We start from the raw sequence: 27,559 nt of genomic DNA, 5'->3' as shown, positions 1-27,559 counted from the left end.
CATTTTACAAAAGAGCAGCCTTTAGGATGTCCTTGTCTCATTGATCTGAGAATTAGAAAAAATGGGACAACGTCATACAGAGACATTCCCAAGTAGTCAGGGGAATTTTCTCTGGTATGCCTGTAATGCTTTGGGGAAGGGTAATTAATTATCTAGGCCAGTGCTGATTTGAAATATCCTTTGACTTGGTATACTATGGTTATTTGGAAGAAATGTCATCATTGTCATAATCATCATCATCTCAGGCAATTTTAAAAAGCATGAGGGGGTTCAGTGTTGAACTTTGAATTACTCTCTGAGTTGATTGGGTTCTTGAATGTGTTACGGATTATTGTACTGTTGTTAATAATATGTGGGCATCAAATAATATGAGTGATTAACAATCCCTATAATAGCCTTACTTGCAACAACCCTGTGTTTCTTTCCATTTCACAGTTGGGGAGCTGTGGATGACAGATAATGACTTGGCCCAACCAAGGACACAAAGCGAGTGTACAAGCACAGGTTTAAGCTCAGGTCTCGAGGTTTAAATCATGATTCTTTCCATTGAATCACAGTAGTGGAAAATCAGTGTTTAAAATTGCGTGGAGATTCTCCACAGATACAGGAGGCTTTCCTCTTCAGGAAGTCAGTCTTCACAAGAAGAGGGTGATAGAAAGCTGTGAGTAGGGGACTGGGGATAGGGCACTCCTCATGTGTTTACTGTATTCAGATGTAAAATGCCTGAGGGTGTGTGTGTATACACACACACACACACACACAGAGAGAGTTGGAGAAAGCCAGACAACGCTCAGAAGTAGAGGCAACGCAAGATAACTCTAGAGCAGTGGTGGGAGTGTTTGTACCTTCGTTTGGTTATAACAGAAAACTCACAGTGAAGTGCAATCAGTAACTGGTTATGGGAGGTGGTGTGGGCTGCACCAAGTCATTTCCTTGTAAGACTGTCAGGAGCAAAGAGTATGAAGAATTGCCTGCTTATTTGTACTCTTGCTGCAGATGGAGAGGAGAGGCAAAGCCAATGAAGTATTCCCATCACCTCCAGGGATCACCTAGAGTCTCCTTTGAGGTATAGAAATGATAGAGCTGCCCTCTAGTGGATTACTTTAGGGAAACAGTAATGCGATTTCATAGTAGTTTTTTCTAATGTGTGTTTACTGTGTCTTAACGGGATTGTTACAGCTTGATTTTGATCAAGTGGAAGGAAACTGAACAGCTGTGTGAGTGCATAACACTCTGGGTTCATTTTTCCCAAGTGTGGATGGAGGGCACTTGTAATGTTTTCCACATGCTGAAAAGGCCGCTAGGCCAGAAACTGCTTCTTTGCTCAGATGGTAAGAACATGGCAAACAGTTTCAGTTGTTAAAGGAAGAGGGGTGTGTGTGTGTGTGTGTACGCACACATGCGTTGGGGGGGATTAACCCATAAAAACACTAAGATCTTGGGAGCAAGCAACTTGGGAAGTTGCAGAGAGTCTCTGGAAGCTCATAAAAGGGATTCACAAAAATGGCTTGGAAATTAAATAATTAATTGAGACCCATTATTTCATGGGAGTCTGTGGCTGTGTGTCCTGAACCTTGAACTGGAAAGTTGTAAGGCAGGGATTCAGCCTGTACACCCCCAGCCAAATCTGTCCGAATGTAGGAACGGGTCAGATTATACTACCAAAACCCCTTTAAAGACTTCCAGTTCAGGCTTCCTTGATGCTTCTTGTGCTGGCCACAGCTTACCACTGCTGTCTCGCCTCATCCTCAGTTTGACAGGAGCTAGGAATGGATCTCTGGCAGAAATAGCCATGGACATTGCGTTGGCCTGTAGAACCCTGGCTCTCCAAGCATCAATCCTGCCTTTGGTTCTGTCTCCCATATTTGCATCCACCTTTCTTCCTCACAGTGTGCCAGATCATTGGGTAGCTTCCTGTTGAACATACTTGGCTGGTGACCTCCTCAAGCTTTTGTGGTTGATCTGTATTGTTGCTACTGATAATCATTCATTCATTTCATTTCATTTCATTTTTATACCACCCAACAGCCGAAACTCTCTGGGTGGGTCACAAAATTAAAACCACAAAAATACAACAGAAAATGCAATATGCAATATAATAGATTAAACCTACAGAATAAAAATACAACCAGAATAAAACCTGATAGTACTTTTGTTTCAAATGCTGGTGCTTTAAATGTTGTTGTTTAACTTATTTATTAGATATTCTTGTTGCTGTGGTGGTTTTAAATTATTGTGAGCTGCCTTGGAAGCCTTTGGGCAGAAAGGTGGCATATGTATCTTCTCAAATAATTAAATAAATAAATACATTCTAACCATCCTTCCTATATGACCAAGAGTGTCAGTGTAGAAATGGGGGACCATGTTTTCTTTCCTGTTGATCTGGTATGGCTTAATGGTTGGAGTTGACGGAATCCTCACTTCAAAGCCCCTCTTCAGGTGGTAGAAAATCTTCTTCCTCTGGTGGTAGAATCTGCCCTGAATGGCTAAATACAGTATTTTCCAAAGCATATTAAAAAAGCAAAGATAGTCCATGAGAAAAAAATACAAAATCTAGTTAGGCAATACTGTTATTATGACCAACCATTCCACAAAATTGTGCAAGCTCACTATTTGGCCTCAGTTGACTTTTTTTTACTTAGTGCACCACCTAAAATTAATATCTGGCTTTGCTAATGTAAGGACAGTCATGTTTCTCTGCATTTCTGTTCTATGCAGGCTCAGGAACCTGTGCATTTCTCACAAGGCAAGAGGCAGATGAGAGTTACAGCCAGACTGTATTTTCAGAAATGGAGATCAAATGTTTCTGTTTCTCTCTCTCAAAATGCATTGCTAGGTATAATCTTATACTTGCAGCGTCTATCACTAATTAATTCATTCAGGCTGTAATCTCCATTTTGAGACTGGGTCTACTTAAACTGCAGACCTAATGGCTGTCACATCTGGCCATGTTTTTAGACTTTTCTGTTTCTCTTCATCCCCACCCCCCACCCCTTGCTTTTTGTACCATCTAGCCTGTTGAATAGTTCTGGAGAACACAAAATCTCGCACATTTTTGTAGAATTTTGGTTGGTCCTAATATAGATACTGCCCAACTGTGGATTTTGGATTTTTTTCCCCTACGGACCAGCATGGCTATCTGTGTTTAATCTCAAATCTGTTTCAGGAACTGAGATGGGTTTCTAAACTCTTAAGCCTGAAAACAAAAAGTGATAGCGTGTTCTCACTAATCTTTAGGGACAGAGATGTTGTACCAAACAGAGCTCATGTTCTCCAAGCAAAACTATGAAGGGTAGAAATGCACTTTTAAAGAGTCCAAGAGAGTCTTGCCACACATAGAGCAACACCTTGGGGAGCCTATATTGCTCATCCCACTCTGGACTCAGAAATTCTAACTTCTGTTCTGCCCTTCATCTTGTTCATTTGTTTTGAGAAAAGCTCCCTGCTATGTATGATTCCTGGGTGGCATCTTCAGAATCGCCAAAAGTCGGACACGACTGAATGGATAATATCATCATCATCCCTGTGCACTGTTAGCTTTTTGTCCTTCTGTTCTTCCCTGACCCACCAATATCTTTCATGCTCTTGATTTTTGCCAAATGTTTCAGATGGGGACAACTAGTGGAGCTTCTTGCTAATTAACCTGCCTTGGCTATGGAAGCAGCTGCAGGTGGTTTATGCTGACAGTAGCTTTTCTATGGTTGGATCCAGTAACATGGGTCAGTGCCAGGTTGATTTCCAAATGCGGGGCTTAGTGCTTTTAGAGCACTTTTGTGGCCAAGGTTGTAACGGATCCTGATTTGCTGGCTGTTTAATGACACAGTTCAGTGCTCAAGATAAATTGGAGAAGGGCAAATAACAGCCAGTAAAAAATAGTTGCTGCTCCTGAGAGACTGAAATGCACAGGAATAACAGCAAACACTATAACCCTTCGGAAGCCCATAGGACTCTTCTGTTTGGGACATTCTCGGTTAATTTCTAGCATTTTCATTGGGCAGGCTCACACGATCGTGGAGGGAAAATAAGCCACTGTGGCTTATTTTCCCTCCCCGTGGATGCTGGTCTCAAGCTGCCTAATTAGCATAATTACCCTTGCTGGGCACAGATTGTTGTGATGTCCAAACCCGCTAGTTTGTTGTTGTTGTTGTTCAGTCGTTCAGTCGTGTCCGACTCTTCGTGACCCCATGGACCATAGCACGCCAGGCCTTCCTGTCCTGCGCTTTCTCCCGGAGTGTGCTCAAGTTCATATTCATTGCATCAGTGATACTATCTAGCCATCTCATCCTCTGCCATCCCCTTCTCCTTTTGCCTTCAGTCTTTCCCAGCATCAGGGTCTTTTCCAGGGAGTTTTCTCTTCGCATTAGGTGGCCAAAATATTTGAGCTTCAGCTTCAGTATCTGTCCTTCCAATGAGCACTCAGGGTTGATTTCCTTTAGGATGGACTGATTGGACCTCCATGCAGTCCAGGGGACTCGTAAGAGTCTTCTCCAGCACCACAGTTCGAAAGCATCCATTCTTCGGCGTTCAGCCTTCCTTATAGTCAAGCTCTCACAGCCAGACATTACTACTGGGAAAACCATAGCTTTGATTAGACGGACCTTTGTCGGCAAGGTGATGTCTCTGCTCTGCTAGTTTGTAAACCACCCTAAAACCCTAGAATAAGCCATGGGTTTCAAGGCGGTTTGTAAACCAGCCCAATCACCTCCCTTCTCCAGGTTCAGACATCATGACAACCCGCTCTTGGCAAAGGTAATTATTAAGCGGCTCACAACTGGCAGGCGCCAGGAGAGAAAATAAGCCACCATGGCTTATTTACCCTCCGTGAATGTGCAAACCTGGTCATTGTGTTCTTTCAAGGGCCCCTGATAAAAAATGGTCACAAGGAGCAACTTTGGTTGGGGATCATCAGCTTAGTCCAGCCTTCCCCAACCCTGTGCCTTCTAAATGTGTTGGACCACAACTCCCATCTACCCCCAGCCAACATGGCCTTTGGTCAGGCTGGATGGGTATGATGGTAGTTGTAGTCCAGCACATCTGGGGAGCACCAGGCTGGGGAAGGCTGACTTAGAACTTGTGACAGTTTACTCCTCCTGTAGGTTGAGTGTCCCCTCTCTATTCATCTATAAAGGTTTTGGTGTGCAACACATCTATTGTTAATTTGTTATCTAATTCTTTGATGTTTCTCTGCTGCCACCAAGTGTTCAGATTTGTTCTCTGCATTCATCTCCATGTTGAATTTCTCCTTCACAGTTCCCAGACTTGATTGATCATCCCTTGTCTTCCTAATAAAGAAGCAACAGGAGGTGCTGCCTTTTAATTAGAGAGCCTTGTTTAGAGAAGTTTTTATTATGCTTGCAAACAGGATTTTAATTTGTTCTCTCACTTCTTAGTTTCATTTTAAAAAGTAAGGTGATCAGATAACTTTAGTGATAGGTGGCACTGCCAAAGTCTGCTCTGGAAATAATCCAGAGGAAATGAATTGATTTGTTGGATATCCATCAGAAAATTAATTCAAACTCTGAAAAGGTTTGAAGTGGATTGAATCTCTAGGCTCTGCTGCTTGCCAATGTCATTACTGATGGCAACCTGCTGCCCACCAGATGTTTTGGACTACAACTCCCATAAGCCCCAGACAGCATGTTCAGGGATTGTGGAAGGTGTAGCCCAAAACATCTGGAAGGCACCAGGTGGCCTTGCCCAGGGCCAGATGGTCTGCCCAAGCACGTACTGTCAGTCGGTCACCTTGCCCTTTCTCTCTTTCAGGGTATCTCTAATTCGAGGATCAAGTGTGCGGTTTCATTGGCCCCCAAATCAGCAGTCCTGACTAGAGGAGTTCCATGGAAACTAAATTTCCCATGGATCCCAACATTTACGTTGACAATAGCTTTTTTATTTTGCAGATGTTATTGCTTCTCCTGTGCTTGCTACTTGTTTAGAAGTAGTAGCTGTGAGAGAAGTCAGATTTGGACCACAGCATGCAGGTTTGACCCTTTACCCATGTGATTTCCCCACCAAAACCCTCCCCTGAAACTGCTAATTGCCCCTGAATGTGCCATTGCAAAAAAAAAAAAAATGGCAATTGCACAGTGTAAGGTGGGGATAACTTGGAATCTCTGTGTTTGATCCTTGATGGACACTGATATTAAAATGCAGAAATTTTAATCCAAAATGTAAAATTAAATCTAACCCTACTATAGGTTAGATATACACTAAAGCACCTAAATGGGTATTGAAAGTATGTGCACTGAGATTAAAGTTGCAGTCCTGTGCAGACCTACCTAGATGTAAGTCCTGTTGAACTCACTGGGTCTTACTTCTACGTAGACATACATAGAATGGGGCTGTCAAAAAAATCTGTTGAAGAATCAGGTATATAATGCATTAGGCTGTAAAGCAGCCCCAGGTTGGGGGAGGCTGCTGTAAAGGCACCCTCTGCCTGGAAGCAATGTCAAAAGGATGTCTGGACTAGAACTCCCTTTGCTCTGATGGCCAGAGGAAAGTGTTCAGTGTTTGGAATAATGGGAAATACTTGGCTTCATGGTAGGAATACAAAATGGGTTTAGATAACGGAAGTTTTGATAATGCATTTGTACAATAGATAAATACAGAAGCAGCAGAATGGCTGCTTGGCTGCTGCCACTCCATGTCGCCATGGATCCTTCCAGTCATCCGCCTAGTCATTTGTTCCCAGGGCAAACATTGGTCCTCGTGCCAGTATAAGCTTTAATCTAGAAGTAAGAATCTTAGAAACTGTAATAAGAAGCCCTTTGGAAAGTATCAGAACCACCTATTTGTTTCAAGAAGAGCTTATGAAAATGTGTCTATCAATTGACTCTGTTCTCCCAGTTTCTTACAAAAGATCCCCAGCATGTTCAGATGCTAAGTAACTAATGGCCTGCAATCAAAAGTGATTCCAAACCAAGGTGAATTTCAACCTGCCTCACCTGTACAGATCCTTACCATGTGTAGCACTCCTTTCTCAGGTTCATGCCTGGTCTATCCCTCTTGGCCTTGGCCATTTTTATCCACTTTGTCCCATTTTCTCTAGGATTTGAGCACTAATGTCAGCCGTTGGCAGGCAAAAAAATCATAGAATGAAAACAGTCCAGGGAAGGGCAAGCATCAACCCATTAGAAACAGACAAAATTAGCCATTGGCAGCCAGAGGCCCTTTTGACTGCCTAGTTCCCATGTGGCAGGCAGGTAGCTGAGCCAACCTCTGCCAGAGGCTTCATCACCACTGCTGCCACTCACACAAAATTCCTTAATGTGTTACAATGTAGAATTGTATGGAACGGGATGGCCATGCTCACGTTCTCATTACCCGTGGGACTGCCAATAGGGACTGGAAGGAACCGTTATATAGTGCTCAACTAGTCAAAATAATCTAGTTGTCTCCCCTCAGTCACTCTTCTGATTCTGCTGTTGTGCTTCATATACAATGTTGGAGTGTGTGAACATGAATGAAGGAATTAAAATGCACACATAAAGCGGGTGCCCCGAACAGTCCACATAAGCATAGCAACCTGTGTGGAGTGCAGGCAAAGCTCTCACCAGATGTGAACAGAAGTATGAGTCGGTCACTGGCTGCCTTCCAGAAAGGAAGGTAAAGAGAAGGGCAAGCCGTGTCTGTAAATGAGCTGATTTACCCCTCTCAAAATGCCTCTGCCTCGTGGGACTGATTAAAAGGAACCATATGATGGTAGAGCGTTTTACATCAAACCCAGTTTGAATTCCTGAATTCTACAGCAGCCCACACTGAGGAAGTGGAGTGGCTGCTTTGATAGGGAGCCCCACACGCACGCACACACCAGCCCACAGATTGGCAGTAAAAACTCAAGAAGTACAATCAGCACTGAATCAAGTGAGAGGGCTGTATAATGCTGGTAGGGCTGTAAAACACAGGTGCCGCAGAAGCTAGCTTTGCGCTGTGATTCTACAGAGAGGATGCCTTTGTTGGGGGGAAAAGGAGCCTCATGGAAAATGAAAGTTCAAGGAACACTCAATTTAACTGTTTCTCCAGTGCTTGTTTCACCCAAGGGTGAAACAGTCCTTTCAAATCCCCATGCTCCTCTTTGTGTTGCAGAGGAGTAGGTGCATATGAAGTGCATGGCCATACAATTCACATGATTCTTCCCCTTGAAACATGGGCTGAGTTTGCATGGGTTTGATGCCCACACAATCAAACACTAGCTCTTCATACTTGAGGTTATCTGCATGGTGGAGTACAGGGAGGCATGCTTGACCTTCCAACATGCAAAAAGGAGCACTACTGGGATGACCTATGACCACGGGTTGGGACTCACGTTAGAGGTGGTGGCTGCTATATATCAACTGAGCCATAGAGTTGGGCATTTCTGCTGTAGGAAGTTTTGGTGAGAAGGGAAGAGAAAGAGTAATGTGGTGGCACTTGGGAACAGGAAACATCATAGCCAAAGACACAGATGGGTGGCCATATTCCTGCCCACCTGGGAATATGTCATAAGAAAGGCAGGCATTGGTGTGGTGTCCTAGTTAAGAACATCTAAATAGAAATCTCGCCTACTAGGGCACCTAAGTGGTTGTTCTAACATTTTGTGCTTGTTCGGGGGAAAAGATAACTTGAGCAGTGTAACAACAATTTTCACTGAAGTTGCTAGGGCTGGTACAACTCAGGAGATGGAAAGGCCTGCCTGGTAGATATTTCTTCATGCAGAAGGTAGAAGAATCAGCACAAGGAACCATTTATTCTGTCTCCACCCCTTCTCCATTCCAAGTTGGCAATACAAAGGCATCTTGGCATGATAGCATATTTTTGCACAACAGTGTCCACTTTATTTAGGGGTTAAAAACTGGGACTTTGTGAACAGTGCATTTGTTTCTTCGAGGATGGGAATGTAGCCCTTTTCTTGCTTCCCTCCCCACTCCACTGCAAGTAAACTTTGGGCTGAAAGCTCAGAACAGAACCTATTTAAAAGGCACTCTGTATGTTCCATGGTGTGTGCGTGTGTGTGTGTGTGTGTGTGTGTGAGAGAGAGAGAGAGAGAGAGAGAGAGAGAGAGAGAGAGGTGTTCCCAGATGTTTTGCTTGGCTTTGTGTTATTTGGGAAAGAATTCATGTTAAACAAATTCCTGGGCGATACTAACTGAAGTGATATGGGATATGGTGTTTTGGGCCAGCCTGGTAAGGGTAAGCTTTCTGGAGCTCTTCATCAGCCAAAATCACAAACTGAAGTTAATTATGAACTTGTATATAAAACAAGGTTAGCTAGCATGTCTTATTAAGAAAAACTACAATGAAAGGAGCTTAAAGATAGGATATCGTTTACCCGAGGGCAGCTTCAGGTGGTCAATTACCATGTAGTACAGTAGACCTACTGCATAGACAAGGCCTAACTGTAAACAAATTCTACCTAAAATTATTCCGCTTGTACTTTGTTCAGGACAGTATTCTATATTAAATCCAAAATCTAGAATCAGTGAAGTGGGCCTGAAAAAATGGTGACCTTTTTTGTTTTTCATCTAATACTTCAATGAAATTCAAACGTAAATTCCCTTTATCATAAGAGAACAGTAAAAAAAAGTGTTTGGTATGAAACATCAAGCTATCTACTGTATATTTACTGTCTGATCACATCAAAATATAGGCAGATATAGGTGATAAATCAATATAGTCATTTTACTATATGGTGAAATAGTCAGAAGCAAAACTTGACATGGACACAATTGACGAGAATATACTTCTGCACTGGGTTGTGTTGTTGTTTTTTACTACCAATGTTGTTGCCTAATTCTCTTCCTCATTGGTAAGAATTGGGAATGCCCCTGTGCAGTTGCTACCACTACAGTGCTCGCAAACCGCAGTACAAACAAGACCATAGTTGGCATGTGCATCATTGACTTCAAGTTTTGTCGGCTGTGATTTGCTAGGTCTAATGAACTGTCTTTAATCATTTCTCTAATGCTGTTTTTTTTCTTCCTTTGGTAGCTATTGGATGAAGATATCCACGTAAACTCTGTCATCCCCGTTGTTCTAGAAACACATTGTAAACTCTAAGTGCTTTCTATAACAATCACTGGGAATGAACACTGTACAGGTGGTACATAGCAGCATCAACTGTTGGAGAGAGACATGCAATATTCAGCTCTCTGTTGATAGTTTCTTAATGTGCTTAATGTATTTCACTGCATGCTAAGTGGTCCACAATCCATAGGGCTCATTGGCTTTCCATCATTCCCCACCCCCATGTATTTTATTTATTCCCCACCTTTTTGCTGACTGCATGAGCATTTGCTCTATGAACATATCTGTCCATACTCTGATGCCTTAATGTGAAATTATTTTCTTGGAATGCTTTGTCTACTTCTAGTTACTTGTCTTTACATTCTATCATTTGTGGAATGTATAGTCTGGCACATTAGGCACAGTTATAATATTTAGCACTTGACAAAATGAAAGCATTAGTTCAATGCTCTGCAAATGTGATTTCCAGTTTCCAGGCATTTCTGCCCATATAAATGATAGTGCTCTTCAAGTACTTGAAAGGCTGTCACAGAGAGGAAGGCCAGGATCTCTTCTTGCTCATCCCAGAGTGCAGGACAGGGAATAATGGGCTCAAGTTACAGGAAGCCAGATTCCGGCTGAACATCAGGAAAAACCTCCTGACTGTTAGAGCAATATGACAATGGAACCAATTACCTAGGGAGGTAGTGGGCTCTCCCACACTGGAGGCATTCAAGATGAGGCTGGACAGCCATCTGTCAGGGATGCTTTGACTTGGATTCCTACACTGAGCAGGGGGTTGGACTCAATGGTCTTATAGGCCCCTTCCAACCGTACTATTCTATGATTCTATGAAATGCCTTTGGTATATCAACGATGTGAAGGTACAAAATCCAAAAGTAGTTTGCTACTCTTTCTCAGAGTTTCTATAGTTTCTTAAAGCTTTTTGGAAAAGATTTGTACAACTATTGAAGAATTTATCTGCTCTACTGGTGTTTCTTAAACTAAGAAAAGTTCCTTGATTACTGAGTTGTCAATCTCCATTGCTTCACTGGATTGCAGGGATAGTTTTTTGTTCTGATTAGTGTGCTCTCTAGTGGTTTCCACCTCTGGAATATTGTAGTGCATTGTAGTGTACTTCTGCTATTAGAAGAGCACTTTGTGCTATTGATACCAGTAAATGGCCATGGAGTATGTTTTGCCTGTCGTTACATGGCTCACACCATTACCCCCACACACCAGCTCCGTAATTTCCCCAATACCAGATCCACTAATCAGATTCCCAATGGATCCCAAATATGACATCAAAAGGTAAATTCCTCTGAGATGTATAATAATCTTATTAAACTCTGTAAGATGGGGACTTACTACTTGAATTGCTTTTATCGACAGTCTCTGATTGAAAGTAACACCAGGCACATCCATATCCAATCTCTGCAGTTCTGCATATATGAATGTTAGTGTAGTGTACATGCAACTGAGACAAGTTGAGTTTAAGTCAATCAGTTGGAGGAATAATATGAAACATACATCTGGCTGAGAGCCTGCATACACAGTCTGCATGTCCCCTGACCATCTGGCCCTCAGTTGTCTTTGCGATTTAGTTGTAACCCTCAGCAGCAGGGCTAGCCCTCCCATGAAGTGGGGTGAATTCCCAGCCTCAGGTGGCAGAGTGGCAAATTGCATACTCCTCTCCCCCTCCCTGCCGCCACCGACTCGCTTCAGCAAGGCCAGCGAGTACTCCAGAGAGCCCTGCTGGCCACTCTCCCACTTTGGCATGTGTTACAGCTAGAGAGCAGGTCTGGAGAGGCTCTCCAGAGCTGCCACCTGTCTGGCAGTGCTGGAGAGCAGGTCTGGCGAGGCTCTCCAGAGCTGCCACCTGTCTGGCAGCATTACAGTGGGTGCTCCAGAGAGCCCTATCAGCCCAGCTCTCCTGCTGCAGCAAATTGATTTTCTAAGCAGATGTGTCTGTATGACAGTACTCCACATATCTCCTCTTGTGTTACAAATTTCTTTGAGTGTTTATCTGATTTGCATTGTTTTGACTTCAGTAACAAATACACACACACCCTTCTGCTCTTTGTCATTGATAACTTTGCCACACAATAAACAGTGTTCTTTGAAACTGAACCATGGAACCTCTGAGTAAAGCACACAAGTACATGACACTTGCTTTTTCTTTTTTGGAAATAGCTTTGTATGTAGTTTTTATTGGTATAGATACTATGGGTTACTATATGGACTTTCAGTCCACCTTGAGGAACTTCCACATATCTCTCACACAGATTGTCATGTCTTTCCTTGCCCGCTTCATTTAGTATTCAGCAACCTTTGTCATAAAATTTACTGAAATGTTAAAGCAGAAATGATAGCTGCACTTGTGAGATTAGTTCATTATCAACATTTTGTGTCTTCAGTTAAAGCATATATCATGGATTGAAATAAGGTAAAATTGATATAAATACATGCGGAAAATAGATAGCATCAGGAAAACAGCCGTTCCCCAAGAAGAAAGCTCTAGATTTCACGTACCAAAGCTGTGTACTTCAGTGTGGTAAATTTACAGCTGAAAAAATCTGAGTCAGACAAGATTACCTGTGATTGGAGGCTGCTGGAGTAAATTCCAGAGTCTGGAATGTTCTTCTTTCACCATACCAGGTAGGGTTCTTACTTGAGCAGACATTTTGCAGACACACATGGGTTATTTTAGGTTATTATTAATTTATTTTATATTATGGTATGCTTAAGATACAGGGTTTTTTTTTAATCCTTACTACTTAAGTTTAAGTAAGGCAAAGTATCACTGTAGCTGATTACAGTTTCCATTCCCTTTGCTGTATCTCCAGGAGATGCTAACCTATATGTAGGGTAGGTAGTCCTCTCTCTTTTGAGGATGCTAATACATTATTACCTATCTTCAGGGTAGGCCTGGCTCCTACATCGTATTCCTTCGGGCGCCAGCTGAAGACCTTTTTATTCTCCCAGTATTTTAGCATTTTAGCTTCCTAGTCTTTTAGCTCTGGTGTTTTAAATGTGTTTTTTAAATCTCTGCCCTGCTGCTAGGTTTTATTCTGGTTGCACTGTTATTTTGTGGTTTAAAGCTTTCATATTTTGTATTGTTTTATGCTGCGCTTTGTGGTTTTAATTTTTGTGAACCTGCCAGAGAGCTTCTGCTATTGGGTGGTTGTTGTTGTTCAGTCGTTCAGTTGTGTCCGACTCTTCGTGACCCCATGGACCATAGCACGCCAGGCCTTCCTGTCCTGCGCTCTCTCCCGGAGTGTGCTCAAGTTCATATTCATTGCATCGGTGACGCTATCTAGCCATCTCATCCTCTGCTGTCCCCTTCTCCTTTTGCCTTCAGTCTTTCCCAGCATCAGGGTCTTTTCCAGGCAGTTTTCTCTTCGCATTAGGTGGCCAAAATATTTGAGCTTCAGCTTCAGTATCTGTCCTTCCAATGAGCAGTCAGGGTTGATTTCCTTTAGGATGGACTGATTTGACCTCCTTGCAGTCCAGGGGACTCGTAAGAGTCTTCTCCAGCACCACAGTTCGAAAGCATCAATTCTTCGGTGCTCAGCCTTCCTTATAGTCCAGTTCTCACAGCCAGACATTACTACTGGGAAAACCATAGCTTTGATTAGACGGACCTTTGTCGGCAAGGTGATATCTCTGCTTCTTACTATGCTGCCTAGGTTTGCCATAGCTTTCCTCCCAAGGAGCAAGCGTCTTTTAATTTCATGGCTGCAGTCACCGTCTGTGGTGATCTTGGAGCCCAAGAAAGTAAAATCTGTCACTGCTTCCATTTCTTCCACTTCTATATGCCAGGAAGTGATGGGGCCAGATGCCATGATCTTAGTTTTTTTAATGTTGAGTTTCAAACCAGCTTTTGCACTCTCCTCTTTCACCCTCAACAAGAGGCTCTTGAGATCCTCTTCGCTTTCTGCCATTGGGGTGGTATCGTCTGCATATCGGAGGTTGTTGATAATTCTCCCGGCAATCTTAATTATTATTATTATTATTATTATTTATTAAATTTATTAATCGCCCATCTGGCTGGTCACCCAGCCACTCTGTACAACACACCATAAAACAATTTAAAACAATAAAATTCTACCATAATTTTTTTTTTAAAATACCCTAACCCACCCCAAATGCCTGCCTGAACAACCACGTTTTTAATGCACGACAGAAGCTCATTAAAGAGGGGGCATGACGGAGTTCCCTAGGGAGGGAGTTCCACAGAGTGGGGGCCACCACAGAAAAGGCCCTCTCCCTCGTCCCCACCAGTCTAGCTGTCCTGGCTGATGGGACAGAGAGAAGGCCATCCGAGGCTGATCTTGTTAAGCGGCCTATCTGGTGTTGCTGGAGGCGCTCCTTAAGATAGGCTGGGCCGGAACCATATAGGGTTTTAAAGGTCAAAACCAACACCTTGAATTTGGCCCGGAAAACAACTGGTAACCAGTGCAACTCCTTCAGCACTGGAGTGATGTGATCTCGCCGACAGCTGCCTTTAATCAGGCGAGCCGCCGCGTTCTGTACCAGCTGCAGCTTCCGAACCGTCTTCAAGGGTAACCCCACGTAGAGCGCATTACAGTAGTCTAAACGAGAGGAGACCAGGGCATGTACTACCGATGGGAGCAGATGGTCGGGAAGGAAGGGGCGCAGCCGCCGTATCAGATGGAGTTGATACAGCGCTGTCTGGCTCACAGCTGACACCTGAGCCTCCATGGACAGCTGGGAGTCCAAAATGACCCCCAGGCTGCGGACCTGGTCTTTCAAGGGTAGCCGTACCCCATTCAACACCAGGTCAACATCCCCCAGCCTCCTCTTGTCTCCCACCAAAAGTACCTCGGTCTTGTCAGGGTTCAGCTTCAGCTTATTCCTCCCCATCCAGCCACTCACCGTCTCCAGACATTTGGACAGGGATTCTACGGCCAACCTTGGTGAAGACTTGAATGAGAGGTAGAGCTGCATGTCATCCGCATATTGATGACACCGCACCCCAAACCTCCTGATGATAGCCCCCAGCGGCTTCACATAGATGTTAAATAGCATTGGGGAGAGGATGGAACCCTGTGGCACCCCACAAGTAAGTGGCCACGGGTCCGAAACCTCCTCTCCCAGTGCTACCCTCTGGTACCTGCCAGAGAGGAAGGACTGGAACCACCGCAATACAGTGTCTCCAATGCCCAACCCCTCCAGGCGGTCCAGGAGGATACCGTTGTCAACGGTATCAAAAGCCGCTGAAAGGTCGAGGAGAACAAGGAAGGAGCATTCACCCCTATCCAGAGCCCTCCTCATATCATCCACCAAGGCGACCAAGGCCGTTTCTGTCCCATGCCCAGGCCTGAAGCCCGACTGAAATGGGTCTAGATAATCAGTTTCTTCCAAGTGTGCCTTCAACTGCACCGCCACCACCCCGCTCAATCACCTTGCCCAAAAATGGCAGATATGAGACTGGGCGAAAGTTGTTCAAAACTTGAGGATCCAAGGAGGGCTTCTTTAAGAGCGGTCTTATCAGTGCCTCCTTGAGGGCTGATGGCATCACTCCCTCCTCAAGGGAGGAGTTCACCACCGCCTTGATCCCCTCACCCAGTCTCTCTCTGCAGCTCATAATGAGCCAAGATGGGCAAGGATCAAGTAAGCAGGTGGTTGGCCTTACAGATGAAAGCACCTTGTCCACTTCATCAGGAGGAAGAAGCTGGAACCGATCCCACAAAACCAGTTTGCCACAGGCCGTCTCTTGCTCACTAACTGTATCCACAGTGTGCAGAGTAACACACCTAATCTGATCAATTTTATCTGCAAAGTGCCTCGCCAAAGCCTCATAGGAGGCCTTAGAATGCTCCAGTGGTTCCGGAGCCACAGGACCGACCAGGCTCCGGACCACTTGGAACAGCCTCCTGGGGCAGCACTCTGCAGATGCGATGGAGGCAGCATAATATTCCTTTTTTGCTGCCTTCACCGCCACGTGATAGGCTGAAGATACAGCTCTAGCCCATGTCTGATCGTCTTTGGAGCGAGACTTCCGCCACCGGCGCTCTAGCCGTCTCACCTCCTGTTTCAGAGCTCGTAACCGAGGATTGAACCATGGTGCAGTCCGAGCCCTGTTCAGGGGGAGAGGGCGTTTCGGAGCCACCCGATCTAATGCCCCAGTGATTACGGCATTCCAGCCACCCACCAGGGTCTCAACCGAGTGGCCGTTGGCATGCCCCAGAGAATCCCCAAGCACGTTCAGGAATCCATTTGGATCCATAAGACGCCTGGGGCGGACCATTTTAATGGGTCCTCCACCCCTGCAGAGGGGTTGTGGAACCGAGAAGTCCAACATCACCAGATAGTGATCTGACCATGACAAGGGAGTGGTGGATATACCCCCGACTTCCAGATCACTCCCCGCTTCTCCAGAAACAAACACAAGGTCTAATGCATGACCGGCTACATGGGTGGGCCCAGTTAGAATATGGTGCAGCTCCCAGGAGGCCATGGTCTCCATGAAGTCCCGAGGTGCTCCTGTGAGAATGGCCTCCGAATGTACGTTGAAGTCCCCCAACACCAGTAAGTTAGGGGACTGTACACGCACATCAGAGACCACCTCAAGCACCTCGGCCAGGGAGTCAGTCGTGCAGCGGGGTGGATGGTACACGAGCAGAATCCCCAGACTGCCCTTCGGGCCCAACCTCCAGTACATGCACTCAGCAACCTTGATCTCCCGGAGAGGGGGTCTGGTGAAGACCAAGGACTCTCGGTAGGTAACAGCCACTCCCCCTCCCCGATCCCCAGCCCTCAGCTGCTGTGCATACGAAAATCCGGCTGGACACATGGCTGCAAGGGTTGGAGCAGCAGCCTTGGCCAGCCAGGTCTCCGTAATACATGCCAGGTCTGCACCCTCATCCAGGATCATGTCATGGATGAGGGAGGTTTTCTGGGCAACAGACCTGGCATTGCAGAGCAGCAAACGAAGGCCAGAAGATGGGGTCACGCCTCCCCCAGCCATCTTTTGGCTCTGGATAGGACCGGAGCAGGGGACAGATACTACACATCTCTCCCTTGTTCCCCTTACCTGGCATGGCCTGCCCCTAGCACTCCGCCAGCGCCTGCCGCCCAGCCTCGGTATGTTCTGGCCCCCAACACTCCCCCCACTGCCTCCATCAGGTGGACACATGCCCCCTCGCTCCCGCCTATCAGGCAGGCTACCCACCCCTAAAAACACAACAAAATCCCCCCCAACAAAATAAAACAAACAAAATAATTAAAATCCCCTTAAAAATGCCAGGCAGGAGTCCACAGGGAAGGCCTGGTGGTGGTGGTGGTGGCGGCGGCGGCGGCAGCAGCAGGCCCAGCAGCAGCAAGCACGCCTCTTCCCCGGTGGTGGTGGTGGTGGCTTCTCCTGCAGGCCCTGGCTCTCCCAAGCCACCTCAGCCAGCCAGCTTATATAGCCCCTCCAGGGAGGGGCAGGTGGAGCAGCACAGCTGGCTCGGTACCTGGGGGCCTGGTCCTGCAGGGACTGGCGGTACGCCAGGCAGAAGTCCACAGGGAAGGCCTGGTGGTGGTGGCAGCGGCGGCAGCAGCAGGCCCAGCGGCGGCAGCAGCAGGCCCAGCGGCGGCAGCAGCAGGCCCAGTAGCAGCAAACACGCCTCTTCCCCAGCAAACACGCCTCTTCCTTTCTTTTTTACAATTTTACAGAAAATTTTACGGATGTACAAGCTGGGTTTTGAAGAGGCAGAGGAACCAGAGATCAAATCGCCAACTTTCGCTGGATCATGGAGAAAGCAAGAAAATTCCAGATATATGTCTATTTCTGCTTCATTGACTATGCTAAAGCCTTTGATTGTGTGGATCACAACAAACTGTGGCAAATTCTTAAAGAGATGGGAGTACCAGACCACCTTACCTGTCTTCTGAGAAACCTGTATGAGGGTCAAGAAGCAACAGTAAGAACCAGACATGGAACAACCGATTGGTTCAAAATTGGGAAAGGAGTACGACAAGGCTGCATATTGTCGCCCTGCTTATTTAACTTATATGCAGAGTACATCATGAGAAATGCTGGGTTGGATGAATCAGAGGTCGGAATTAAGATTGCCGGGAGAATTATCAACAACCTCAGATACGCAGATGATACCACCCTAATGGCAGAAAGCAAAGAGGATCTCAAGAGCCTCTTGTTGAGGGTGAAAGAGGAGAGTGCAAAAGCTGGTTTGAAACTGAATATTAACAAAACGAAGATCATGGCATCTGGCCCCATCACTTCCTGGAATATGGAAGGGGAAGAAATGGAAGCAGTGACAGATTTTATTTTCTTGGGTTCCAAGATCACCGCAGACGGTGACTGTAGCCATGAAATTAAAAGACGCTTGCTCCTTGGGAGGAAAGCTATGGCAAACCTAGACAGCATAGTAAGAAGCAGAGACATCACCTTGCCGACAAAAGTTTGCATAATCAAAGCTGTGGTTTTCCCAGTAGCAACGTATGGCTGTGAGAGCTGGACTGTAAGGAAGGCTGAGCGCCGAAGAATTGATACTTTCAAACTGTGGTGCTGGAGAAGACTCTTACAAGTCCCCTGGACTGCAAGGAGGTCAAATCACTCAATGCTAAAGGAAATCAACCCTGAGTGCTCATTGGAAGGACAGATACTGAGGCTGAAGCTCAAATATTTTGGCCACCTAATGCGAAGAGAAAACTTTCTGGAAAAGACCCTGATGCTGGGATAGACTGAAGGCAAAAGGAGAAGGGGACGGCAGAGGATGAGATGGCTAGATAGCATCATTGATGCAATGAATATGGACTTGAAGACGCTCTGGAAGAGAGCTCAGGACAGGAAGGCCTGGCGTGCTGTGGTCCATAGGGTCATGAAGAGTCAGACACGACTGAACGACTGAACAACAACAAAGGCTCTCTACCTGCCTGATGGCCAGATTTCCCTGATCACACGACATTTTGATTTTGCTGTTTAGAGATCTCAGTTGGGACCAATGTTGAACAGGGGGATGCATTTCTTTTGACATGTTTTTGGGTTGGAAGCAAAGTCATAACAGAATGTTGGATTGTAGCCAAGCAGGTAATGAAGGTAACTGGAAGGATGTTGATATTAACAGTTTTCATGACATATAATAGCCTGCTACAAGACTAAATACCAATATTCAGTTATTAGGATTGGATTGTACTTGCATGCTTCCAGGATCTTGCATTTCATCATACACTGTCAGGCACTGGCCATTATCAGAGACAAGATGGATGGACTCTGCAGTAAGGTAATTGCTAAGTTTTCAATAGCAATAGAAGACTTCGTATAACATTCTCATTGCCATGCTATTACATTTTTATTAAAATTGCTCTTTCCTATGTTTTTGTGGTTTTAAGTTGTATCTGAGAGCAAAAGATTTAATTTCCTGCAAACAAAGTTTTGTACTGTTGTCCCCCACACATGCATGCACACACACGTACTCTTGCATTTTAATAATATAGGTATGGGCTTCTCTCATTAAGAAAGCTTAGTTCCAGCACAACAAAATAAAGTGCTCTGCCGTTATTTAACTGGGCCCTTTCAAATGATCTAGCAAAAAATGCCAAGTGAGTCCACTCCTAACCCAAACCCCCATGGCAGTTGTGGCTATTAAACTCTGTGAAGAAAGAACCCTTTGTCATAGCACAGGACTAAATCCAGTCACAAGTGACACTTTACTCCAGAAAGCACAAAAAAATTATTTCCACCACAGCAGTATTTTTTGGGCTTGTGGTAAAAGGCAGGACTTTTCAGGAGTTAAATAAAATGCATTCTGTGGAACAGCTCATTTTGAGTACAATTCCAGGCAGCTCTAAGGGCCCTCTCTTAGCCATATAGACTGGGCATTTGCCCAACCATCCTGTATTTTCCTCCCTACCCTTACTTTATTACCTCATGCCTTCCTATTCTCTTGGCAGACTAGGATTTTCTTTTTTTATTTTAACATTTCTCACAGCTGAAGAGAGTTGATTTTACCAATCCATGTACCATAATTCAACAAGCAGATTTTTTTAAAAGCAAAATGGATTTGCTGAGCTTTGCTACTTTCTGTTTTCAGTGGATTTTCAAATGAGATGTTCCACAGGGAGGGTACCCAGAAGAGCGAGTAAGGGGAAATCTCTTGGGGAGGCTTAATGGGAAGATTTGTTGCATACTTGGAACCTTATGGATCATCACAGTTGGACATTGGGCTGGGAGAAATACCTTAGATCAAATTTACCGTTGACCCTCCGGAAGCTTGTGCCTACTTCTTTTCAGGGAGGGATGTGACATAACTTCCCTCCCCTGAGCCTTCTGGATATGTTTTTGTTAGCAAGTGTTATGAAACCGATGGGTAGGTTAGGTTACTTACGAAGGGTATAAAGAATGAGACAACTTTGATAGTTGGGCAGTAACTGCCATAGCCATTTTTGAGAAATACATAACTAATCCTAACAGCCATAAACATTTTCCCAGGGACAACTCCCACTGATTTCATTGCCACTTACTTTTACACAATGCCTGTGACCTTGAGTTTGCTCCAGCTGGCAGGAGAGTTCCCTGAGTGAAGTTCCATTCATGGGACACTGGAAGCAGGGGAAGAGAGGAACAGGTGACCTTTACTGTTTCCACCATCCCGCAGAAGCCCATTGTGCCCTTTCAAAATTTGCCCCAGAGGACATGGAGATGCTGCCACTGTGGGAAGCTGCTGGGGGGGGGGGGATTAGAGAAAATTGCCTCCCAGTTTTCCACTGATTGGGGTCTCTGCTGGATTTCAGTCCTGTTCATGAATGGAAGGAGTTACAATCCAAGCCATTGCTTTTAGGATGCATGAAAAGTAGGATGAGTCAGTATGGTGCATTGAGTAGAGGACTAGGTTTGAACCCACTTCAGATCTCCTCTTCATCCATGTAAGTCATTATCTTTCAACCAAGCTACTCACAGAATTGTGAGGATAGAGAGCTCACTCTAGAACAGTTTGCATACCGAAAAATGTCCAAGAACATCATGTGTTTAGGATAGGGTTGTGAAAGTGTGCATCCATATCATACAGGGGCAATTTACCAGGTAAACTGATTATCTAATTCATCAGATAATCTAACTTGATTCATAGCTCAGTGGTTCAGTTCATCCCAACATACTCTCACAGTCACTTTTGGTGTGTGTGTGTGTGTGTGTGTGTGTGTATGTATTACATTTGTATCCTGCCCTATATCATTAAGATCTCAGGGCAGCATACATATTAAATCAATTTAAACAGTATAAAGCAATAAATAATTTAAACTGCTAAAAATATATCAAACCATTAAATAAGCTAATACCAATTAAAATCTAAAACAAAAAACAGTTAAAACAGTGTGCTACTTTAGGGAGTATATTTAGCCCTCAAAGGCTTTGGTAGAAAGCCATGTTTTTACTTGGCACCAAAATGAAACCAATGTACAGATCAGTCAGGCCTCCAAGGGGAGGGTATTCCACAACCGGGGTGCCTCAGCAGAGAAAGCCCTCTCCCAGGTCCCACCATAGTGTATGCTCTCACTGATGGGATGCAGAGGAGGGTCCCTCCAACAGATCTCAGTCCTTGGGCAGGCATATATAGGGAGAGGCACTCCCTCAAATATCGAGGCCCCATGCCTCTTAGGGCTTTAAATGTCATCACCAGAACCTTGAATTCCGACTGGTGTGATCCACCTTGATTCAAGCTCTTGCTACTTTCACGTGATATAGGCATATCAACGTTCCTACATGTGTCAGCAGCAGCAGACATTCAGACATGCATAAGCAACAGACATTCAGATATACTTAAGAACTTTCCTATCTAGTGTAGTGGAGAGGCAGCTCTGTGCATGAATTCCCACTAAATATGCAGAACTGCCTTTGATAATTCTGTTTGTTTGTTTGTTTTATTACGTTTACATTTCACCTTTCCTCCAAGGAGCTCCCATATTTTGGTAACAAACAGCTTAACTCAAGATTGCCTTCCTGTCCTTTGCTTTGAGACCTTGCTCTGTTCTGTATTTTTTAAGTAAACCAAAAACATAACAGACCATTATCCATATTTATCTTATCAGGATAATGCTGAGCAAGGCTCACTTTGAACAAGAGATTTAGTCTTTTTCAGCCAATATGGCCTGTTCTCTCTCCTCTCACCTCCTCAGCAATGAGGTTTTAAAAATAAACTTTCAGAGGAGTAGAGGGAATTTGAATGAACACATTGTTACTGTACAAGATGCTATAATAGGGCCTTTTATAGCTACATCTGTTAGTAAATTGTCTAGGTCCAGGTCTTTAGAGGTTGCGTAACTTTGGCTGCCCTAAGTATTTTTCCCGTCCTGTTACAGGCAGACAGCTGCGCACACTATTGGTCTGAGGGAGTGGGGAGAGATATTGTTTCATTTCCCTTCTCTCTCCCCACACAATACCCCCCTAGATCTGCTTTAGTTTGTTGCTCCAGTCTCCAGAATCCACAAGTAGTTAAATTTAGAAGAAAACAAGGATATTTAGATGTAATTGGATGGTATATGGGAATTTTTAATGGACCAGTATCTTTTGATCCCCAGGATACATTGACAGTGGAGCTAACCAGTCTCCTAGTCATGTATAGTTCCTTTAGTTTGACTGGCTGCCCAACTCAAAGACTGCAAATTGCATGCTTAGATGCCTTCCTAGTAGGGATGGCAGAGAATTCCACCATGGATCTCAGGGAGGCCGAATGCACTGGCATTCGGCCCCCCGAAATCTGTGGCGGAACGGCCTGCCACCCCCCCCCCGGATCCCCCTGGGACGGGACTTACCTGGGGCAGATCTTCCGGGCGGCAGCGGCTCCGGCGGTGGCGGAAGCTGCGGCGACTGGTCTTCCGACCGGCTGCCACCGCCGCCATTTGCGTACCCCCCTTTTTTTTTAACCCAGACGTTTTAGGCTACGTAAAAACTTACGTAGCCTAAAACGACTGGGTTAAAAAAAAAAAAGCATATGCAAATGGCGGCGGCTATGGCCGCCGCCATTTGCAGTCCTTATTTTGGGCCATCTTAGTCTACGTAAATAATTACGTAGACTAAGACGGCGAAAATAAGGAGCGCAAATGGCAGTGGCCATAGCCGCCACCATTTGCGTACGCGGTTCCCCCCCCCCCCAGAGCCCTCCACGGCTGGAAATCAGGCTGCAGATGGCTCTGGTCTGGCTGGGCCTGGCTGGCTGCTGAGCTGGCCAAGGAGGATTCCGGGGGGGGAGGAACGGAGCGCCTCCCCCCCCGTCCAGGATTCCGGGGGGAGGGACGGAGCGCCTCCCCCCCATCCAGGATTCCGGGGGGAGGGACGGAGTGCCTCCCCCCCCACCATCAGCATAATCCACGAACAGGTAAGTGATTTTCGTACATCCCTACTTCCTAGAGATGAGATGCTGACAGCTAACTTGTTCATCACATAAGGCAGTGATTGTCAGGGTGGAAACGTAGCCCATAGAACCCCTGAGCAGTTCTGATTCTGAGGAGGAACAGCAATCTGTGGGAGATCATCCCTCACAGGCACAGCAGCTGGCAGAGATTCCTCCTGCCAGCATTCCTGAGATAGATAGTGACCATGGCAGTGAGGGAGTGTGGGAGGGGGGCTTGCTAGACGCTTGACGCAGACGCAGGGAGCGACAAGCGATGGAGGGCGCAGAAAGGAGGCGTAGTGCCCGTTTGGCGTGCAAGCAACGGTCACATCCCGTAGACCCAAGGGAAAGAGGGAGGAACTCTCCCTAGCCCATAAGTTCAGGGTCTACAAGTGATTCTCCTTCAAACGGGGACCAATTGCCTAACCCGGCGCATAGGCTACTCTGCTGTTCATTGTTTAGTTGCTGGTGATTAGCATCTGAAAGAGTCATTAAGTTGTAAAAGGATTAAAGCCTTGAAAAGAATCCTTTTGTCTGTGTCTTGAGTTGGCTATTGGAGTAGACTGAAAGAGGCCGCTAGGGCGCTCCTGACAGTGATGTATGTTCTTACCACATACACCAAGGCGCTGGATGGGCCTTGTAGAAACGTCCTAAGTGCAATATGGCTTGGAGAATTGTCTAATGAGTAGAGTTTTTTTTTCTCCAGAGTGGCTTAACTAGAGGTTTTGCTTTGTCAAGCAGAAGAGTGGGCTGTTTTAAATAAATATTGACCCATGCATTGTAGCATTGACTTTCTCCAACATATCTTTGGCTTAGTGGCATCCATAGTCACAGAGAACCTGAATAAATATCTCTAGAAGTTGATAAGCAACCATATCTCTGTATAGGTGGACCATGAGCAGGTGAGTTTTAGCAATGTCACTATAGTCAAATTAGCTTTGTTTTTGTGTACACACTAATGGCCTCTCTTCACTTCAGGATGACTCTTGCTCAGACTTATCCTCCACCTCATCTGTCTGGGCCTCAGCCTCCTCACTGGATGCTGCCATGGGGGATCAAAACCCTCTCTCTCTGTCCGATGTTATAAGGCCAGAATGAATCATCAGGATGGCAAAATCCCTTGGACTAGAGAGTAAAGTTCCTCTGGTCCCAGTCACAGACTTGGTCTTCAAACAAGTACAACCAGACTTAGCTCCACCAGTTGTTATCCCAATGCTTCCAACATTACTGCATGTAATCAAACAATCTTGGGTGAAACCTTCTACCCACATCCAGAGAGATACAAAACCTATATAGGGTTCAGTAAGAGGGTTGTTCCTTCCTCTTCAAACACCCTACACCAAAGTCCATAATAGCATCCCATTCGAAGACAAGACAAAAGCCTCACTCTGCCCTGTGGATTCAAAGGGAAGAAAATTAGACTCAATAGGACACATAATTTACTCCACTGCAGCCCTGGAATTCCATGTGGTGAACTACAAGGCATGCATGGCAGCCTACTAACAGTTCTTATGGGAAAAAAGCAGCAACCTTCTTAAACCATCTCCAGAAGACATCAAAAGCCTAGCTATAATATTCCACGCTGAAGCCAACAGACTAGCAGGCCAGCAAATTAACACGGCCCACCACATGACTGACTGTGGCTCCAAGGTCGTGGCAGCCACAATCTCTTTGAGATGTCATGCCTGGCTCCATACTGCAGTACTCCACCAGGAGGCTAGATTGAGTGTGGAGAATCTCCTCTTTGACAGCTAAGTCCTTTTCAGTGCATCCATAGATGACACCCTTGACTGTGTATACAAAATGAGGACATCTGCCTGGAAGATGGGAATGGGATCCCAATCCTCGGTAGCCTCCGCCAACTGACTACATCCATACTGGCAACACGAATGGCCACCTTGGAGCCAACCCGACCCCCAGGCCTCCAAACGGGCCTCCAAACCAGGCTCGTACCCCTCCTTCCACTCCAGGAGACTCTTTCAGAACAAATACCACCAAACTACTTATGGTAAAAACTCCAACCAATCTAAATGTTGTCTTTGACTCCTACAGAGGAGCCTGACCACTGGCTCCCCTTCACCAGAACAGGCCTGAATCTTTTCTTCCTGCCTGGAAGTCCATCACCACTGACAAGTGGGTACTCTCTATCATTCATTGGTTGAGGCTATTCCATTGGATTCAAAGATACCCCACTCCCGTAAGGGGATCTTCCGCTCTACTTGAGTTCTAAAAGAAGAAATCACTACCCTATTGAGCAAGGGTGCAATAGAAAACCCCTCCCCTGCTCAAAGGACCACAGGTTTCTTCTCCAAGTACTTTACAGTCCCCCAAAAGGACAGTGGTCTTCCACCTATACCTTTGGGATGTCAATCACTACATTTGCCAGACAAAATTCAGGATGACCACACTGTCCTCTGTTCTTTCCCTCTGTCAGGGTGGACACTGAGCCCATAGAATCCCAGAGTAGTTCTGATTCGAAGGAAGAGCAGTCGCTCCTGGGAGAGGAGCGCGCCCCTTTTTCCCAGGGCCCGCAGCTGACAGAGATTCCTCCCACCAACATTCCTGGATTAGAAAGCAGTCCAGGGAGTGACCCAGCACCGATAGCAGACTGGTTGGATGCGCAGCGCAGACGCAGAGAGCGGCACCAAATGGAGAGCGCGGAAAGGAGGCGTAGCGCCCGGTTGGCGCTCAAAGAACGGTTGCACCCAGAGGATCCAAGGGAAAAGGGGAGGGATTCTCCCTAGTCCTTATATTCAGGGGTCTGCCAGTAATTGCCTTTCAAACGGGGACCAACTGTTTCAACGTAGGGCGTAGGGATGCTGCTGCTCAGATCTAGTTGCTACCTGTAGAGTTGTAAGTTGTAAAAGAAGAATAAAGCTTTGAAAAGAATCCCTTTGTCTGCATCTGGACTTGGCTACTGGATTAGACTGAGAGAGCCCTCCAAGGAGCCCTTGACACCAGTCAGTGTCAGGGAGACTGATTCACTTCGTCAGATCTTTGTGACGCTTACTTCCACATCATTACACATCTGCTTCTTGCCCTTTTCTCAGATTTGCCTTGGGCAAGGAAGTATTCCCATTCAAGGTTCTCTCTTTTGGCCTAGCCACGGCTTCAAGAGTCTTTATTAAGTATATGGCAGTGGTGGCAGCACATCTGAGATTTCAAGAGATGGTTGTCTTTGCATACATAGATGACTGGCTCTTTGTAGCCCCCTCTCACCACCGCCTCAGCACCAACATCAACGTAGCCCTGTCACTTCTGGATTCTCTCAGCCTGTAGATCAACAAAGAAAAATCCTGTCTCATCCCATCTCAAACCTGACAGTTCATAGGGGCACTTCTCAACTTCTTTTGGACCCATGCATACCAACCGGCGGACAGAGCAGACACCCTACATCACTTTGCATGGGAACTGAAGGTTACCCGCCAATGCTGAGCAACCTTCTTGGGTTCATGGCCTCCACCACCTTAGTGACTTTGTTAGCAGGTCTCCATGTGAGACACTCCAGTCATGGTCCTTACAAATGTTCAATCCAGAAATGGACCCCCAGACTCATATCCTGTCTCTTCCCCACTTGGTCCATCATTCCCTACGCTGGTGGATGGCCCTGACACACCTCTCACAGAGGCTCAGCTATCAAACTCCCTGTCTATCCCTCACAGTTACCACAGATGTGTGTCTTTGTGGTGGTGGAGCCCACTGTGTTTCACTCCTGATCAGAGGATTGTGGTCCCAATGGGAGTGAACCCTACACATCAATCAACTCAAGGTCTTTGCTGCTTCAAAAGCCCTGAGGACACTTGAATCACACATCAAGGAGTGATCCATCCAAGTCACAATGGACAATACCATTTTCTTCTACATAAACAAGCAGGATGAGATGCAATCCATTCCCCTCCTACAACTCACTCTCAATTTCTGGGACTTACTCTCAATTTCTAGGACTGGTGCATACATCGCCACATTACCACCCATCACCATACACCTTGCAAAATGTCCAACACTTTTGCAGACTCGCTCAACAGGTTGGGAACTACCCCTCAGGATGGGAGCTCTCTTTTACAGTCACACTTAAACTCTTCAGCATGTGGGGCACCCCAGATATCAACCTCTTTGCTACAGCACTAAGCACAAAATGCCAATCTTTTCTGCAGCTGAAACTCTCTGGGAGACACGTCCCTTCTTCACTGGTTCTTCTAACTTATGCATTTCCCCCTTTCCCTC

General features: G+C 45.7%; 1 protein-coding gene and 1 long non-coding RNA gene across 4 annotated transcripts in view; both read left to right on the top strand.

Moving 5' to 3' along the window:
• The window catches only part of SLC39A11 (solute carrier family 39 member 11), a 598,886-nt gene that overhangs the window by 340,579 nt on the left and 230,748 nt on the right, over positions 1–27,559 (top strand). The window lies entirely within an intron of this gene.
• Positions 438–17,747, top strand: LOC146353882 (uncharacterized). The gene is made up of 3 exons (XR_014788202.1): positions 438–516; positions 997–1,066; positions 17,664–17,747. It is a non-coding gene; the product is annotated as an uncharacterized LOC146353882 (long non-coding RNA).

This window comes from Heloderma suspectum, chromosome 2 (assembly GCF_057233095.1).
Source record: "Heloderma suspectum isolate Gila_16-S chromosome 2, 16-S_ref, whole genome shotgun sequence".
Lineage (NCBI taxonomy): Eukaryota > Metazoa > Chordata > Lepidosauria > Squamata > Helodermatidae > Heloderma > Heloderma suspectum.
Note: the sequence above shows the minus strand (reverse complement) of the source record. Positions and strands in the feature narration are given on the sequence as shown.